Source organism: Anastrepha obliqua, chromosome 4 (genome assembly GCF_027943255.1).
Source record: "Anastrepha obliqua isolate idAnaObli1 chromosome 4, idAnaObli1_1.0, whole genome shotgun sequence".
In the NCBI taxonomy this organism is placed as follows: Eukaryota; Metazoa; Arthropoda; class Insecta; order Diptera; family Tephritidae; genus Anastrepha; species Anastrepha obliqua.
In genome coordinates, this window is record NC_072895.1 from 116462199 (window position 1) to 116463998 (window position 1800).

The window sequence follows — 1800 nt, forward strand, 5'->3', positions numbered from 1 at the left end:
GGCAACTTCAAGCGGCTACGGTAAAGTCAAAACCAAAACCATTTAGCAAATTATGTCACTCAGAGCAGTGGAGTTCCTCCAATATTTGTAGTTTTACCTCTGTGCATGTGTGTGTGAAATGTTGCAATTTATGCCACCAACTGAAAGTCTGTTCATATATACAAACTCATTACTTTGCATGCCCAGCCATCCAACGAAACTCTACCGTTGCAGCAGCGCCATGTCACGTGCATCCAATTCGCAAATTTATGCCAACAACAATAAAAAGTTATAACTATGTGAAAATGCCATAACGCTCCATATCCACATATGCAAATATGTATGTTTATTTACTCATACATATACATTTATTTATTATGGTAAAATTTGTTCATGTACAGATGTGTATGTGTATTGTCTCAATTAGTAGATGAGAGCAAAGGTAGTTCAGTCGCACAAAAGCGCCATATGCACGGTGCATATGAATATATATTAGAAATACCCAGTTTTTGTATGTACACTTGTGCGCACAATAATAGCAGCGCGACATGTTGGAACGCATTGACAACTTTATTAATTTTTTTAATTTAATTTTTTTTTTTCTAAAAATACAGTATTGTATTATAACAAAAGAAACCATGTGACTTAAATTTTCAAACTTTTTAAAAAATTGCATCAAAAATTACAAACCTTTTTACCGAAATTTTTCTAAATGTTTTTTTTTTCTAAAAATACAGTATATATTACAAAAGAATCCATGTGACTTAAATTTTCAAACTTTTTACAAAATTTAAAAAAATAAGAAAAAAATGCTCAAAAACTTCAAACTTTTTTACCGAAATTTTTCTAAATTTATTTCTAATTTTGTTTTCTAAAAATGCAGTATATAATACAAAAAAATCAGTGTAACTTAAATTTTCAAACTTTTTTACCGAAATTTTTCTAAATTTATTTTTAATTTTTTTTCTTAAAAATACAATATATATTACAAAAATATCCATGTGACTTAAATTTTCAAACTTTTTACAAAATTTAAAAAAATAAAAAAAAATGCTCAAAAACTTCAAACTTTTGTACCGAAATTTTTCTAAATTATTTTTAATTGTTTTTTCTAAAAATGCAGTATATAATACAAAAGAAATCAACTTAAATTTTCAAACTTTTTACAAAATTAAAAAAAATTGCATCAATTGCAAACCTTTTTACCGAAATTTTTCTAAATGCTTTATTTTTTCTAAAAATACAGTATATAATAAAAAAGAAATCATGTGACTTAAATTTTCAAACTTTTTACAAAATTAAAAAAAAATTAAAAAAAAATTACATCAAAAATTTCAAACATGTTTACCGAAATTTTTCTCACTTTTTTTAAATTTTTTTTTTCTAGAAATACCGTCTATAATACAACAAAAACCCTGCAACTTAAATTTTCAAACTTTTTACAAAATTAAAAAAAATTCAAAAAATTCCATCAAAAATTTCAAACTTTTTGACCGAAAATTTTAGAAAAGTTTCAAGAACGCAGTTTTATAACGCATTAAATTTTGATATAATAAAGTGCAGGTGGGAAGTGCCTCAAAAATCGCGTTGAATTCCGACAATTGGTTTTTTTTGCCGGTCTTGCGCATCCTCTCCATATAAAAAACAAGCAAACACTGTGAATTTTGAGCCACCTTAAACTAACACTTTACCAAAATTTAATGAGCTATAAAACTGTGTACTCAGAGTTTTTCTAAAAATGCTGACTAAAATTTACTTGAAATTTACTTGAAATTTTGAAGAAAATTTATTGAATTTTTTTCAATTTTGTACAAAGTTTGA